The 17,627-nt window shown below is 52.6% G+C and overlaps 1 protein-coding gene across 6 annotated transcripts in view; it reads right to left on the reverse strand.

Moving 5' to 3' along the window:
* Positions 1-17,627, reverse strand: part of NAV1 (neuron navigator 1) — a 249,457-nt gene that overhangs the window by 98,740 nt on the left and 133,090 nt on the right. The window lies entirely within an intron of this gene.

Here is a 17,627-nt window from a genome sequence, read left to right on the forward strand (position 1 = left end):
ACCAACTAAGGGAGGGGTCATTGCTGCAGCAGCTGCCAAGGAAATGATGGGGCAGGCAGCCAATGGGTGTGAGCCGTGACAGCTGGTATGCACAGCGGCAGGTACACACAATTCAAGGGATTTGGGAGCCTGCCATTGCATGCAGGAATTCAGAGTGCTGGCACTGTCCGGAGCCCCCCTGCATACCTACAGGAGCAGAGATGCCTGACCAGATCTCTGCTTTGAAGGATCGCAAGGACCAGGCACGTGCTGGTCATGTCCCCCTGCTGTGAACCAGGGGAAACCCTCTGCGGGGTCAGCAAAGCCATCCTGGGTAAATCAGCTGGTTTGCTGCAACAGGGTTTGACACGGTCATCATTAACAGGTCCTGGCAGGGCTGCCACAAGCCTAGAGGAAAGGGTGTTCTTGCTTCAGAACCACCTTGGCTCTAAAGCCAGGATCCAGGGCCTGGCTACACTATGGAATCAGGGCCACATCATCCCATGACAGGTCTATAAAATACTGACATGTGCAATCAAGACCCAGACATCACTGGCCCAGGTGTGCTAAGTGTGTATGTCAGAGCAGTGTTTGGTCCTCACAGGAAAACCCTCTGGGCTGGACTTACCCACAGAGGGGCAGCATGGACAGGGGCTCCCTGAGACCACTGCCAGGAGCTCTATGCCCTTCCCCTCTACTGGACAAGGCAGTCTAGGTCATGCACTTGGCTTTGCATTAGATGCAACAACATCTGTCTTTATTAGGCATCCATATGCCTCAGCTCTGACCTGACTCCAGAGATCAGCTCCAGCAACTGCTCATGCGCAGCACCATTGGGCAGCTGCATACTTTGGGGCCAGCACTGCCCTGGGATCCTTTCCCTAATGAGTCAGGTAACATTAGACCTTGAAGCTGCCTCCCTACAGACTGCTGGGACTTTCCATTCCCCAGGGACATTGCCAGGCCCTCTGTCCTGGGCACAGCCTGGCTGGTCTGCCTGTCCGACAGACCATGGCTGGGCCTGGCCCATCCCTTGCAGGCTCATGCCGCACTCCCAGCTGTGCCCCTCAGCAAGTGCTCAGCACGGGCAGATGTGGCGTCTGCAGTGTGCCTCATTCTCAAAGAAAGCATGTGCCACCCCCAACCCCCAGAGCTTAAACAGCCATGATGCCAGCCCTTTGATCCACAATTTCCAGCCTTTTCAGTTGGGGCTGCTTTTTTCTCATTCAAATGCAGCTACAATTTGTAGGGCGGGGTGGTGGGAGGATATAATTTTGGCTTCTTTTAATGTAATGTGGCAACCAACACTTTTGCAGTTGCCATGGCAGTGCATAGGCGCCGCACGTAAACAGCAGTACCCAGAATGCAATGAAGCAGCTACACTGGGAGGCGGACGGGGTCCCTCACACCCAGTCTCCACTACTAAATAATCCTGGAGATGCCAAGGGAGCAGCAGCACACACAGAGGAATCCATGTGCAACCCACGCCCCTGCAAAAGTACACCAAAAAATATGCATGCACCATTGAAACAAAGCTTGCAGACAGCAACACACCCCCACAAGGAAACACAAAGAGATGCACAAGCAGCCAGCACAAGGCACATGGAGAGGAACACCCAGCCAGCCACATACACGCGTGGAGAGATGCACACACTGCTCCCTTACCAAATCTGCAGAGTGATTCTCACACTGCTGGTACCCAAAACATCCTCCTCACCAAAGAACCCATGGACTGCATTTCTTCCTATGTGACAGTGTCTCATTGAAAGCTGATGTTCAGCTCATATTTCCACCATGGCCTGTAAATCCCATGCTGACTCACTGCTTTTCCCTCTGCCTTCCCACAGGTCTTACAAGCAAGAGTAAGATCTGTGGATCCTAGTTGGTGCCCTGAGTTTGGCTGCACTGAAATGGCTGCTGCTGGGTTTAGCCCAGGCTGCCAGGCAATCCAAAGCTCTTTGGAGGCTGAAATGTCCTTGTCATTAGTTCCCATTCATTGATTTTTGTCTCATTTGCAAGATTTCCCAGCACTGATTTTCTGCTCCCTCCCAGAGCGCTGACAAAGATATTGGCAAGCTGGCTTTTCATTTTCATCAGCCCCGCTAGGTTAACTCACCAAAAAAATGACTTGACACCCTGTGCTGGAATTTAGCAGTGGGAGTTACAGTCCGGGCAGGACTCCAGGCTGTTGCCTGAATTGCTAAAATCCAGCTGAAAGATGTGAACCCATGGTCTGACCAGGCTGGGCGGTAAGATGAAATGCTGCCATGTGCTAAGAGCCTGGTGGAGGCACAGTGGTGGCCTTTAACAGGTGTTCAACTGGGTGAGTTAAAACCTAGTTCAAGCAGGGCTTAAAACAAAGCTAATGATAGGACCTGCCTCCCAGGGTCTGGTCTGTAGCAGCCTAAGAAGGACAGCGCAGAATCCAGTCCCCTGAGCCCTCCCCACTGTGGACCGGGAGCACCAAGCTCCCCGAGCCACCTGGGGTCTACCTTAAACCCTTTCGGATAAGGGGGAAGGTGCGCAAGAAACAGGGACACTTCAGAGGGAAACTGTGGGTACCAGTAGCTGTGTGCATCTATTACAGCCCTGTCAGCCCTCCATAAATACAGTTTAATAATTAACTGGTAATTAAATCCCATGCACTAAGTGTCTGAATAAATCTTAATTATGGCCCATGCATATTTAAGGACCTTAATCAACGGTGCTGCTAGGCAGAAAGGGGTCTGACTCAACCCTGCCCCGCAGACCACTGCCGGGGGAGGTGAGATCTATCACCTGGATCCCTGCTGAGAAAAGGGATAAACAGTGATAAAAAAGCTGCAATTAAGGAGCCTCAGCAGAGCTGTGTGTGTGTGCAGGGGGTCCAGGCCTGGGACAGGAGGGTCAGGGGTTAGGAGAGGAAGGGTTAGCACAGCTGTGTGTAAGTGTGACAGTGGGTCCCTGGGCTGCAGGTCAGGGCAAAGGGGCATTGTCTGAGTGGGATGTGGGGAGCGTTGGCCTGGAGTAGCTGAGGGCTGTGGGGCAGGACTAAGGGGAAGCAGCAGAGCTGGGCAAAGGTGCTTGCATGGCACTTTACAGTATGTGGCCAGATGTACAGAGAAGCACTTCCAGAGGCGAGGGGATGGGAAGCTGCCAGGAGCTGAAGCCATTCCCTGGGGCTGGTGGACAGGATGGTAAAGCCATTAGGAAGGGCGGAGGCCTGAGCCAGCCTGCTCCTGGCACCTCTGGCTGCCAATCCCCTCCCCACCTTGGACAGCCCTGGCCCAGACACATCTGCTGCTCTCTGCATCATGCCACAAGATGGCGCTGGCAGACCTCGCCGGGTATTGCTGCAAGGCCCCCATGGAGCTGTGGAGCAGAACACCTCTGTCCAGTCTGGAGAGGCTTTGGGATCTGGAGCGGGGCTGGTTAGTGCTTCACTGGGAGAGCATCTGCTGTGGCTGCTGTATACAGTTCAGCCCTGCCACCCCGTTCCCCTGCACCTGCAAATCGGGTTATGCCAGGTCCAGGTCCTGTGTGTCACCTGCCCAGCATCTCCTGTTTCTGCACGTGCCTCTTGCAAGCATGCAGTCCTTGCGCTGAGAGTCTTACCTGGCCTGCTGCACAGGGCTCCTGCTCTTCTCAGTGCTTCTTCACCAGCCCCCCTCTGCATGGACCCAGGCTTGGTTCTGGGGCCCTCAGCACAAGCCACCCTGCATCACACTACCCCAGGAAGCCTGAGGGCCATACTGCCAAGAGGTGGCAGAGCCTCCTGACAAAAGGCATGAGCTGACGTTGTGGCAGAAATCCAATCAGAACTCTTGGTAGAGGTGATATCTTTTATTAGACCAAGTGGATATTTGCAAAAAAAGAGTCTTTATTTGCAAGCTTTGAGGCACATGCATCCTCCTTCAGGCATAGGAAAGTGCAAAAATTGTAAGATTTCTCCCAGGTGGAAATGAAAATTCATATTTCACGGGAGAGATGAAAGATGATGTAAAATGTCCTGGTTGGAAAAGTTCATTTTGTGCAAATTAGGCTCAGATAAAAGTTAGAGCAGTCTATTTACTTCAAAGTTGTCTGATGGCAAGCAGGACGTTGAATTATACTTCCTTCTGGTTCTGATGTTTCATATTTCACAGGACGATGGGTGGTGGAAGTCCCTCCTGGGCAAGGAATTTGCATACTCAAAGAGCCCAGAGCTGCCTCAACACAAGATAAATTCCTTGCCCAGGAGAGCCTTCCACCACCCGTCCCCCTGTGAAATACGAAACATCGCACAATACAACATCTTGGTTGTCATCAGACAACTCTGAGGTAAACAGACTGCTCTAACTTTTATCTGAGCCTAATTTGCACAAAATGAACTTTTCCAACCAGGACGTTTTACATCATCTTTCATTTCTCCTGTGAAATATGAATTTTCATTTCTACCTGGGAGAAATCTTACAATCTTTGCACTCTCCCATGCCCGAAGAAGGGTGTGTGCGCCTGAAAGTTTGCAAATAAAGATTTTTTTTTTGCAGATATCTAGTTAGTCTAATAAAAGATATCACCTCTACCAAGACTTCTGATTCCTTTTGCCTGTAGACCAGCACAGCTATAAACTGTATCCCTGGCAGAAATCCGCATACTAAAGGGCCCTTCTGACAAGCTGATCAGCATCCACCCTTGAGAAGATGCTCTGGAAGCTGCTGTAGAGGAGCTGGCATTGAGGGGAGGGCTACAGTGCTCTGCCCCTCAGAGCCAAGCAAGCCCCACCCATGGGAGCAGCCTCGGCTGGCACTGCTTGTACATGACACAAGCAGCAGAAATCCTGGGCTTGTGCTGGGGAGGCTGGGGCCTGCTCCGGGACACGTGGTCCTGCCCTTCCCAGGGTGGGAAGCAGAGCCACTGGGGGCAGCATGCTCCATGCTTTGCACAGGCAGCACTTTTTTTTTTTTTTGCAAAAATATTTATTTCTGTGTGTGTCTCTCTCTATATATATATAACTCCACCTCCAACACTCTGCCAAGTGGCCCCTGTGGTTCACTTGGCAACTCAATGTACACTAAAACCCTGTTACACAGTTTGCACCGTGCAACTGCGTGCCCATCTTTATACCTGTACCCCCAACCACTGCCCTCCTCAGAGGGTCTACTGAAAAAGTCGATGCCAGACCCCTCTCCACCAAATGAGGTCTGCCATTTCTTTCCCGTTGTGCTCTGCATGGGCAGCAAGGAAGGAGGCAGGCGTGAGAGCTGACCTTTCCCAGCCATACCTGGGAAGCTGCTGGAGCCCCAGCCTTTGGGCTCCTGCCAGGCAGAGCGCAGCAGCCAGCCCCACACACCTGGTGGGCCTTTCACCATCCAGCACTCCTTGCTGGCATCTCCCAAATGCCAATCACTCCATGCTCCAGCTAATGACCTAGACCCCCTCCCCCCCTTTATTTAAAGTCGTTTCCATCAGAAACAATGCCCAGGCACTTCGCACTGACACCTCGCAGGCTCCCAGGCAGTGGGTTGCTACAGCAACCACACATGCAGATGAGCAGTGGGAGCTGTGCTGAGCAGGTGTCACCTGCCCTCCTCTGGAAACCCGGCTGCACCCTCATGGGTGAGCTACAGCACCCTGCCCCCAAATCCAGGCAAACCCAGCCTGCCCAGGGTCAAATAACATGCCACAGGCTGGTGTAAATTTAGAGACAAGAGGAACTGTAATAGCCTGACAGACAGACAGAGGTGGGTTTGGTGGGTGTACAGCTTCTGTAAGAGAGACTGTCTTAGTGATGCTCTGAGCTGCAGTGTGCCAGTACCTGATGTGTAGGCTCCTTCAAGTAGCTTGGCCAACACAGCATGGTCCTGATGTTCACTCCTTTACTGCTGCTATCCCAGCCTGGGCTCTCCCTACAAAGCTCCACTGCTGCCCTTTCCTGCCAACCTGCCACCCCCTGCTAATCTAGCCCTGGGCCTTCACAGCTCTCCAAAGCAGTCACCCAGTCCCAGCCTGATCCACAAGTCTGCCAATGCACCTATGTGCCCCCTCCAACTCCCCTGTTCTGGGTGCCTACCCCCACACAGCTCTCCCCATCCTGACCTATGACCCCATTGTTATCTCAGTCCTGGGTTTTTACATGCCCGTGCAGAGGTCTGGCATCACTTCTTATTTCTGACCCACAGCCCCTGCTCCCTGTGCCTTGATGCTTTAACACCTTCCCAAGAAGCACAACCAACAGAGAAAGGCCTTGAACGGGGGAGATGATACAATGACAACACATGGAGGGTCAGGTGGGGGGAGTCCCAAGCCTTTTCTGGCATAACACAAGGCCTCCTCCACAGAAGGCAGGTAGGAGAGCAACCCCTTGAGCTACTAACACTCCTTTTGCAAGCATGGTGGTAACAGAGATCCCTGCTCCTAAAGCACCTCTGAACTGCTGGTGCGGTGGGCAATGTAGTGACAGTCGCCAGCATCTATCCCAGCCATGAGAGGGGTTTGTTCTCATGCTGAAGGACTATCTTACAGATATGTCACAAGCCAGGATGCAGGGCACCTCGGGTCCCTTCCCTGCCCTGACACAAGCCCCTACCCTGAGTGACTCTGGGCAGGGTGCTCAGACTCACTGTAACAGCTCCTCAGCTGCCAAATGGGACCATTTGCCTTCCTTTGCCTGTCAGTGCTCTTCTAGGGGCTGTCTATCACCATGTACTTGTACAGCACCTAGTGCAGTGGGGCCCTGGTCTGGGTTACAAAGAACAATCACACCCCTTTCTGCTGGCTCTTGCTCAGGACTGGGGTCCTCAGGGGCACTGCATTAGCTAGGGAGAGGGGGTGACCCCCGGCTCTGTGGGGGAGGGAAGTCAGGGGGAGTCAGCAGTGCTGTGTGGCTTGGGGATGAGCACTGTGGGTAGGCAGCAGCAGGGACAGTTTTCTCTGATGGAAAACCCGGGTGGGGGGGTCAGTGAGACCTGCCAGGCCGGGTGTGGGAATGGAGGTCGTGTGTGCTGGGCTCTGGTGCTGATTGATTCGGCAAGCCCCATGCTGCCAGTTGCTGCACAGCTGCTCAGAGCCAAGATCCCCAGTGCTCAGGGGCAGTGCTGGGCCAGACTCTGCAGCCCCTGGGGCATGGTGCTGGGATTGGGTTTCACCCCACCTCCTGCTGCAACACATGCTGCTTAGACGCCAGGCCCCCACCCCTGGCAGGGGAGGTGCTGGCTGCTGGGAGACTCCATGCCCTCCCCAGCCCCTCATATAGAAGCCCAGTGGCCAGAGGCAAGGCCTAGCCATGCAAGCAAGAGAAGTCCTGGCTGGCTGACCTGAGGGGCTGTCCAACCCTGACACATTGAGCTCTCTGCCCCTGGGGTCCCGCACATGGGCCCTGGACTCATTTCCTGCTACCAGATGTGTGGGCCCCTCTGCCAGCAGAGCTCTCAGGGCCTGTGTCTAAGAGCACAGTTCTAAGGGTCCAGCAAGGGCATCTGGACTCACTCACAATCCCAACCAGGGCACTCCCCCACCATGGGGCTTCTGCCCAGCTCCCCTGGTGCTGCACACTTCAGCTGTGGGGACACATTTCTGAGGGTCACAGCTGTCACATCATTCAGAGCAGTGGGCATAGAGCTCAGGTCATCCTGCTCCAACCCATGGCCCTGCCAGTGGATCTCAGGGAGAGCCCCTTCCAGCTCTGGCTGTGCCGGCCCTGGATCCAAGTGCCTGGTCCCTGACATTATGGGCACCATTCTAGACTGAATGACCCTGAGCTTGGATTCAGTCAGGACAGCTCCCCAGCCTCCGGCAGGCCTGGAGAGGGGGTCATTTCTCAGGGGTTGCTGCCAGCACGCACCATGCATCCTGCATCAGAAAAGTGCATTATGTACATTCCTGCAGGAAATCCATGAAGTTCACAGGCATCAGCTTCCTCAGCCCAGCTGCTGGTTACTGCAAGCTGCCAAGGAAAGCAGCCTTTCCCAGCAGCTGGTCACTGTGCAATTACTGGCCCCTCTGAGCTGAGGGGCATGGAGCTATATAAATCCCTCCCCACCCCCACAAAGAGCATGGACTGCCTGAGTCACCCAGCTGGGAAAAGGAGGTAGGGGGTGAACTTGTGCAGATCCATTCACTTCCCTTGACCCCTGCCCTTTTGCACTGCTTGGTGATTCTTAGTTAATGCCTCAAAGGCCATTTGCACATGCATGTGAGTGTACGTCTTGTGCTCATCACAGCCCATGGGTAGCAGCAGTGCAAGGCGTCTGTGTGGGTGCACACATAAGATTACCATTTCTGGGGCTCTGAGCCTGGATTCTGAAGAGTACCAGTCTTAGTCTAAATCCCAGAGTTTAGCCTGGGGAAAGGGAGGAATGTTGTTCTGAGCTCACCTCTGCAGGCTGTGTGGTGCTGGGGGTTAGCAGAATGCTCTGGCCTCCTTTCCTTTTCCCTGCTACTATGATACATGGACCTGGGGCCATTTCCTGGGCACGAAGAGGCTTCTGCTTGAATCTGAAAACCCAGCTCAGTCGTGGAGCCAGCTCTGCTGTGGACCAGGCTGACAGCATCACAGCCTGGGATTGTCACCCTTGCCTCTTCCTTTCTGACTTATTCTGCATTTCTGTTAGCGTGGAGGCTCCTTGCCCTGGGAAACACCCCCTGGGCAACTGATAATGGGCTGTCGCTCTCCTGCCTGCCCAGATTTCCATCACATTCCTGCTGACAGCGGAGCATGGCTCTACGAAGCCCTCCCCCAGTCCCGCTCTATGGGACTAGTTCGCAGGGAGAGACAGCACAGCCCCTGCATGATTCATGGGTCTTGGGATGTGGCAGCCAGTCTCTGAGTGCTATGCAGAAAGCCAGGGAGACCTTTGGGCCAGCTGCCAGACCTCCCATGTTCTGGATTATTGGGCTGTTCCACATCCTCCTCTGAATCTCTGTGTTGACATCTACCTGTGCATCCCTAGGTTCACCTCTCTCTCTCTATGGCCCTGGGATTTTTAACTCAGTGACTAGTTATTCTTCTGTTGAAGTGCACTGTTCCTGGATTAAGCTAAGCTCTGGAGGCAGAAAGCATCCGTCACTGTACCAGAGCAGAGTGTGTGGGTTCAGTGGATTTGCTTTTCCCAGTTTGTTTCTTATAAGGAAGGAAATATAAGCAGTGAATGCATATGTTACTGGAATTAGATCCTATGGATAAATAACATGCAAGACATTGAGTCTATCTACATGAGCAATTAAGGTGATGTGATAAACTCCAGAGTACTTTCAGCCAGAGTACACTGCTCCTGGGCACAGAGTCTACATGTGTACCAGGGACAGCAGCACTTTGAGCCAGGGCAGAGCAGGCTCAGGCTTGTAACACACTCAGGAGCTAGACCCCGGGCTTCAGGTGGCAGCGTCAGGTGGCGTAGGGACTGACTGGGGCACAAGGGTACAGAACCTGCGGACCCATGTGGCTAGGTGGCAGGCAGTCCCCAGACTTCAGCACCCCCGTGCCCCAGCCATCCCCTGTCACTGTCTACACATGCATTTGTCCGCCATAAGATAATATTCTCCCCAACAAAGTTAATTAATTTACTGCATCTTAATACTGGCACACATGTAGATGGTAATGCTTTACTGTGAAGCTAATTAGTCAACTCTGCAGTAAAGCACGTGCAGTAAAGTCTACTGAACCACAGGCCAGTGCTAGATTTTATCACTGGACTGCAAGGAAGCCCTGCAGGAGTCTCAGTACTCTGGCATTTTCCTGGTCGCTACCTGCCTACAGTTTTTCCCCAGACTAAGTTTTATCTTGAATGGAAGAATTCTTTATCCATCTCCCAGCGCAAACAAGTAGGTAAGCCTTATAAGCCCCATTTCATGTGTGAGGAAACTAAAGAACCAAGGAGTCCTGACTCCTGCTCTTGCCTGTTGTAGCCGCTGGATTCAATGCTTGTGGAGTTTGGACTACAACCCATGCATGCTCAGTTCTGTAGTCTGACCCTACACAGCAATCCCTCTCCTGCAGTTGATACAGTGTCAAGGATGCCTGTCTGCTGGGCTAGTAGCCACTGTTTTGCTTTGAGGCTGCTAGCAGGAGTGGAAGGGGTTAATGAAAAGAGCCAGTAAGCCCCTGCGCATCCCACAGTACCAGTCCTTTGCTCTGAGCCCCGGTGATGGTATCCTTGCATCCATCATCCATCACATGTGGCAGAACGCTGACACCACTTTGCACCCCCATTCCCAGGCCAGCTGCATCCCTGCTTTCCATCACCATGTCTCACTGCCCCTGTCTGAACTCTCAGCATTGTCATGGAAACGCTACAGTACCTTCACTGAGCACAAGGCAAGGAGGTCACGGCAGCATCAGTGTAACCAAGATGCCGATGGATTGGGGTTAGGCATGAGCAGGGTATTGTTTCCTGAGACAAGAAAATCAAGCAGGAGGCAAGAGATAACTGCAGAGGGACAAGGTGGTTAGAGCACAGACCAACTTCATGGCACCAAGAGCTAGTCCAAGACATAGAGGGAGTTAATGGGAGTCTTTGCATGGCCTTCAGCCACCTTTGGATCAAGCCCCAAATACAGGCACAGAACTGGAGTAATCAGGGGGTAGGGCTCCATCCCACTTCCACCCCTGGGTCCCCACTGCATCCCACTATGAAGCTAAGGTAAGGACTTCAGAATAACAGTTCAAGGAATAACAAGATAAGAAACCCAGCACAACTCAGGACAGCTCATTTCAAAGTGGCATGCTCCTAGCACCATCTACAGCAAGATAGATGCAGGGCCTGCAGGGTGGAATGCAGATATTGGAACGGGTATATGTGCCCATATGGATTCATGGGTGTTCTTGCACATGACTGCTTGTATGCGTTTGTCATGCGTGTGCCTGTGTTTACATCACATGGGTACTCACAGGTGTGAAGACAAGTGGCATACATGAATGTGTGTGCAGTAGGGCTGTGTGAAGCTTCAGGTGGTGATTCAATTCGGAAGAGATTTGGCCCGATTTGGTTGCCAAATCTCGGAATCTGAATCAAATCTGGGGACCAATTAAAAGGTCCGAATCAATTCAAAATTCTCCGAATCTTTGGAAAAGATGGAGCCCTTTGGGATGGAGCCCTTTGGAAAAGATATGGAGAGCTTTGATGATTTGGGCAGTCCCCGGTGACTGCAGCAGGGAGCTGCAGCTGGACTCCGAGCTGGTAAGTACTAGGGGAGGGGGAGGGGGGTCTAGGGGAGGGGGGGAGGGGACCATGGGGGGAGGGCCCTGCCAGCACCCCATGACCCCTCCACTCCCCTGGCCCTGCCACGGCTGCCCCAGGCCGGCCCCAGCTCAGTACTTTAAAAAAAAGCCCTGGTGCTCACCGGGTGCTGCCGGGGGGGTGGGGGGAATCCCTGCTGCTCCCCACTGCCCCACGCTGCATGGGGGGCTCTGCCATGAGCCCCCTGACCCCCCCTTCACTCCCCCAGCCCCACCATGGGTGCCCCAGCTGCCCAGTTCCAGCCCTTTAAGAAAAGAAGACCAAGACAAGCTCCGGGACTCACCGCTCCTGCAGCGGCCTCAGGGCTTTGGGGGGCTCATGCAGAGCCCCCCACGTGGTGTAGGGCAACGGGGGGCAGTGGGGATCATCCCCCACTGGCAGGAGCAGTGAGTTTGGGGTTATTTTTTCCTTAAAGGGCTGGAGCTGGCCCAGGCAGGGAACCCGTGGGGGGGCTGGGGGAGGGAGAGGGGGTCAGGGGGCTCATGGCAGAGCCCCCCATGCAGCATGGGGCAGTGGGGGGTAGCAGGGATTTTCCCCCCACCCAGCAGCACCTGGTGAGCTGGGGCTTTTTTTTTTTAACAAATACCAGGAGCTGGGACAGGCGGGGCAGCCATTGCCAGGCTGGCAGAGTGGGAGGGGGATGGGCCTGCCTGATTCGGAAATTCGGCCAAATCGAATCGGGACAGTGATTCGAATCACCAAATCGAATCGTTGTCCCCTGAATCTGCCAAATCTGAATCTGAAATGAATACTAGCCATTTCACACAGACCTAGTATGCAGCAGTGACACTCAAATGTGCAAGCATGTGGAAGTGTGTATTAGCACACAGGCTCATGAAGGCAATAATAACAACTCCAGATATATGTGTGCACCTATGCATGTATGTACATGTGTACATGCATGCATATGCCTATATGTGTGCAATGGTGGAATCTGATATGTGTGCATGTGCACACGAGTATTTTTGTAAGGGTTCCATTAGTTTGTGTCTTTGTGTGCAAAAGTGCCCCTGCTTGTGCAGATATGCGTGTGGCAGTGACACTGAAATGCTGGCGCTCACATCCTACCTGCCTACACCTGTGCATGCATCTGTGCGGGGGATGCACCTGCGGCTCTCACCTGGCTGAGGGTGTCTCCACGTGTGTTTGTTTTACCCCACTCAGACTGATCAGGCAGTTTCCTGTTCCAGACACAAATCAAGCTTGGCAGTGACTCCCGGTGACCCAGAAAAGCTTTATTGGTGAGCAGGAATTTGCTATGAAAGTCCCTGCTGTATGTCTAAGTCATTACAATGGGGTCCTATTATACAGTAGCAGGGATGATCTTTCCTAGCTAGTGAAATATTTTCTAACCGGTTGCTCAATTCCTTCCAGCGTACCAAAAAATAAATAAATAAAATACTAATAAACTCTGCAATACAAGGCAATAACCCAGGTAATAAAACTCCTCCTGGCCCAGTGGAGAATCCTGACTCCATAAATCCTCGAACAGATACACACATCCCAGTAAACTGCTGGCTCGCCCAGTTATTCCAGCCGCGTTTATGAATGAATCAGAGCCATATTTCAAACTGCCAGGAGCAGGAGGCAGAGTGCTGAGCAGGGCTTTCCCCGATGCACACCCACAAATGCCCCAGAAACACACGGCTGAATCCACGCTGGGAGCTGCTCTGCCAAGTAACTGCTGTGAGGTTTGGCTGCTTGCAGCCTGAGGCTCCCAGTTCTTTCCTCCCCCGTGTTTTACTAATTTCCAGTCTGTTTGCCCAAAGCAGCTTCTGAAATATCTTCCCTCCGCCTGTACCCTCCCTTGGTCCTTGCTGTCTCCAGAGCTGCTGTAATGTCATCCCAATGAAGCCAGCTGGGATGAGCTGGGCCCTCCTCTCGGAAGGGATCTACCCTGCCACCAGCTCTTACTGCAGGGGCCTAATCAGGGCAGGGTGGAGAAGAGGCAATCACAGCCACTTTAAAGGGTAAGGTGTCCTGATTACAAGGCAAAGCACTGGTCTCAGTGGATATCAGAACTGGGAATGGCCACTGTGCAGTGAGCAAGGGCAAGGACATTGCTGGATTTCACTGGAAGAGACTTGGCAGTGGTCCCCCAGATGCTTCTGTCCAAAGCACTGTGGCCTGGTGAGTCTGCAATGCCCTGGGGCCTGGGTCTCCCACCAGTTCCTTGTCACCTGCCCCAAGCCTGAGTGAGCCTGCAGTCCCTTCTCTTCATTGAATCCCAGCAGCTTGCGTGAAGTTTTCAGCCTTTGCTTATCGTCAAGCTGCCCCAGTCCAGCCACTCCCAGCTGTGCTGCTCATTCTCATCTCCTTCTCTGCCCATCACTCCCACGGGACCCACTACTTCTCACCCTGCTCCTCTCAGCTATATCCACATCTGGATTTTGCCCTTTCAGTCTTGCCTTCTGCATCTGCCCCTCCAGCCCCTTACACTGCTGCTGCCTTTCTCCTGCCTGCTTCCCCTAAACTGAACACATCAGAACCACAGGCAGCTACAGGGAGGGGGTGGCGAGGGACAGCTGCCAGCGACCTGTCACTCTTGTCTTTCTGTCACGTAGGGAGGGAGAAGTGGACTGTCCAAGAGCACTGCATGGGGCTTTGAACTGTCACTTGGTGCTGATGAGGGTGTCACTGACCCAGCACCCAGGGCAGCTCCTCAGCAGTGCGAATGAGTGATGTCCCACTATAGTCAGTCTCTAGCTAGCAAGCAAAGAGCCAGCTCGGTGCAAACTGCCAGGCCAGGTCAGTCAGTCTACCTTCTACACAGCACCAATTAAATAAGTTCTCCCAGGACCACTGCATCCCCCAGGTCTGCCAGAAGACACCATTCCCTACTTGTCTGCGCTGGCTCATACTGCCCCACTGGTTTCTGCCTGGCTCATCTGAGCAGGAGCTCTACATGGGGAGCCAGACTCCAGGGAGTGGGATTTATTCTGGGCCTGCCAAACTGTTACAGAGCTGAGTCCTCACCTGTGAGAGCCCCTGAGTAACAGACCTTGTCTGCCGGCAGCTGACTCCTGCACTCAATAATGGAGGAAATCAATGAGAAGGCAACAGGGTTTCTCCAGCAGAATGCTTCTCCAGCAGTGACAGCAGGAGACACAACCCCCCACCATACTGCTTTCTCCTATGGAGAGGGTCAAGCTATAGACATTGGCAAAAGGCAGGTTGTTAATAGGACCTGTGTTTGTGAAGAGGGGTGGGTCTGCACCTCCCACAGGGCTTTATCCAGGGCTCATAAACCAACCCCAGGGCTCAGTGCAGGTGTTTATGTGCTAGGTCATAAACCCACAGGTGATACTGCTTCAGGGACAGCCTCCATACATACCCCCACTCTCCACAAGAACAGAACTCATTATCCAAGGAACATGAGAAGCATGAACAGATAGATCAGCAATGGCCACAGGCAAGCACATGCAGAGGTGAAGCAAGGGGCTGTACGTTCAGAGCCAGACAGCTCACCCACTAGGTCAGAGATTCTCAAACTGGGTGCTGCAGCACCCCAGGGGGCTGTGAGATCCTTTCAATGATGCTGCAGTGTATTGTGCAATATCAGCATTGCTGGGTGCGCAAACACTTAGATGATTCACAAGATAAACCCAGAGATTTCAAATAGGAATCCAGAGTGTCTAAAACATTCCAGCCTGTTGTGGGCTTTCTGAGATCTTTGCAACAGAAGAATTGCTCTAGCATTTTCCAAGGGGTGCCTAGTCTAATAAAGGGTGCCTTGAGTCTAGGGAGGGGTGCCCTAAGTCTCCACAAGTTGAGAACCACTGTTCTATGGCTTGATGCCTGATAGGAAAGTGCAGCTGCTCATACACATGCAGTGCTATACCTGGTAGAAAACCAGTCCTTCCAGACCCCTGCAGGCTTGTAGCTTTGACTTGGAGCATGGAACTGGATTACCAGTGCCCTCACACTGCTAACACAGAGCCTTTCCAATGAGAATGAAATGTCTTTATTGCGCTTCTTGCTGGAACTGATGGAACTGAATCCTACTCTAACGCAAGCTCCTGCCTGACCAAGATGGGGAATGGCAGCAACTTGCAAATATTGTCCCTGTGGTTTAATTAATTCTTCCTTCCCCCTCAACAGCTAAGGAGCAGAATTAATGATCAACAGAGACCATTTAGGGAAATTTTAAATATCCGCCGCATATTTGTTTTAAGGGATGTCCTCAAGTCTCGTTTGGGCTGCACTCATGCTGAAACAAAGTGCAGGCTGTGACCCCATGTTGTCTCTATGTGTAAGTGACCACAGGGTGCACATGGCTTTGAGGAGTTCCTATGATGCTGCATTGGCATGGTCACGTGTCTTGGGCCTCTTCCTGCCCTGCAAGACAGCCTGGCCAGACTCTGAGCTGTCTTGAGATTGCCATGGTGCTCCAGCCAGTGATGGGGTTGCACGAGGGCAGCCCACCCAGTTCTTGGCCAGAAGGCATCTTCCCTCTGCGATACATTCAGTCTTAATGTAAGGCAGACTGGCATGCAGTGTCACCTCCAAACTGCAACCCTCAGATGCTGGTTGGCTCACAGGGCTGAAGATGGGCTGCAAAGCTTTTCAACTCTTGTGTCCTCATATCCAGTGGTGCAGAGGGGACATTGCTGCTCATGTACTTGTGTGATAGGAGTTGGGGGTGTGGGTGGTTTACAGAATGACCTGTGTAGTGCATAGAAATTGGCCAGTATTCCTTTAAATAGGTCGGAAGCCCTCTAGCAGAGCTCACTGTCTTCTATGGCAGAAACCACCAGGAGCTTCCAGAGAAGGAATACAGGAAGGCTGGTAGGCCTGCTCTGTCTGCACATTATCAGCAGGCAGTTAATTTGGATCCTGGGCAGCTTCCACATATTCACAGTGCTCGAGGGAACAAAGGCACAACACCCAGCCACAGACCTACCAAGAGCAGCCCTGGCACAAAGATGCTTCTAAAGGCATTCCCGCATCCCTGCGTTCTCTCATGTTCTGCTGATCTGAGCCCTGCCCCTCCTGAGGCATGGTTCCAAGTAAGGCTCGTGTGCCCACATTGCTGTGCCAGCTGCCAGCCCTAGGACTGGCACCTGGGCAGTCAGGGCCACTCTGCATCTTGGCCACTAGGCCAATGCCTTTCTCCTAGCTGCAGGGTTGAGGCTGAGTCCCATACATACTGCTTCAGACCTAGGTTCTCTGCCTTGGACAGCTACAACAGCAAGCTGGGGTGAAGGCTCCCTGAGTTCATTGCCCCTGGATGGCACGGCAGAGGACACAGACACACTCACCAGGCATGGCAGATTCATTTGCACTTTCTCTGGCTCTAATCTGCCTTGAGTCCCATGAGTCTGCCTGCAACCTCTGCACACGCCTCCAGTCTGCTGTGGGCTGGCCAGTGTATCGCCTTCCTCCTCCCCACACTGTACTGACTTTTGTCTTTCCCCAGCAGCCCCCCTCAGCCAGTCTTGCTTCCCCAGATGGACACAGATGGAGAGGGGAGGGGCTGTTAGCCCTGATGGGGATTTAAAGGGTATTATTGCCACTTGCTAGGTTAACTCTTTGCTACCTGGCTTATCATTAGCTACAGCATTTAAAGCTTATCTACCCTTAGAAATGTGCCCAAAGAGCTATTCTGGATTATTCCAAAACAGCTCATGCAGGTCCTGTATGGGCAGACACAATCCACAATACAGGCATCCGTGTGGGGCTGCACTGTAATAATCACTCTAGAATAGCTCTTTAGGTGAAGTTCCAAGTGCCAACTAGCCCAGCTTAATTTGTCTTTGGGTAATGGTGGTGTTTAGAAACCACAGTGACGTACAGATACTGCAGAAACACCACAGAGTGGATCAACAGATAGATATGTGCATACTTCAGTGGGAGGAGGAGGTAGATAGATAGCAAGTTACAGAGCCCTGCAATGAGGGGCTAAAAGTTACCATTTGGATCAGTCCCTAGATCTTGTGTATTCTGCACTAACACATTCATTAAAGAAAATTGATTAGCTCTGTTAGTCTGAAATGAGGCAGAAGGCAGGGCACTGGCAGCTTACAGACTAACTAAATCAGAAAGGCATGAGGTTTGGTAAGCAACAGCTTGCCTTGTCAAGTGCTATGCCATAGCAACTGATGAAGTATGTTGTTGCTTAAGAAAGCTTATGCCTCTCTGATTTAGTTGCCCTGTAAGGCCACATTCACACATGCAGGCACATGCAGTTTGTGGGGCCACAAACTTCTTTGTGGCACCACAAACTGCGTGCCTCGCATGTTAAACCGTGTGTCATGCTGCTAATTTGCAGTGCTGTGGCAAAATTTGCTACCGGGATTTCCTGGTAGCAAGAAAAAGCCCTGCTAAAAAAAAAGCAAGGCAAAGCACAGGAAAGTAGTGTGCGCCCAAACAAACATGGAGACAGAGGAGCAAGCAGCCCTGGCCCCCTGTCTCTACATGTGTCAGCATGGGACCTCCGCTTTAGAGCCTCTG

This window comes from Alligator mississippiensis, chromosome 14 (genome assembly GCF_030867095.1).
Source record: "Alligator mississippiensis isolate rAllMis1 chromosome 14, rAllMis1, whole genome shotgun sequence".
In the NCBI taxonomy this organism is placed as follows: domain Eukaryota; kingdom Metazoa; phylum Chordata; order Crocodylia; family Alligatoridae; genus Alligator; species Alligator mississippiensis.